Below are 298 nucleotides of genomic sequence, written 5' to 3' on the forward strand. Positions count from 1 at the left end.
CCTGAGAAGCTCCAATTTGCCTACCATCACAGCAGGTCAACAGCAGATTCTATTTCATTGGCTCTTCACTCAACACTGGAACATCTGGACAGTGAAGATTCATACATCACGGTGTTCTTCATCGACTACAGCTCAGCATTCAATACCATAATCCCCTTAAAACTAATCAGCAAGCTTCAAGACCTTGGCCTCAATACTTCCTTTTCCAACTGGATCTGCGATTTCTTCACTTGCAGAACCCAGTCAGTTTGGATTGTCTACAACATCTGCTTCATGATTTCTATTAGCACTGGTGCAC

The sequence above is a fragment of the Hemitrygon akajei genome, chromosome 14 (genome assembly GCF_048418815.1).
Source record: "Hemitrygon akajei chromosome 14, sHemAka1.3, whole genome shotgun sequence".
In the NCBI taxonomy this organism is placed as follows: Eukaryota; Metazoa; Chordata; class Chondrichthyes; order Myliobatiformes; family Dasyatidae; genus Hemitrygon; species Hemitrygon akajei.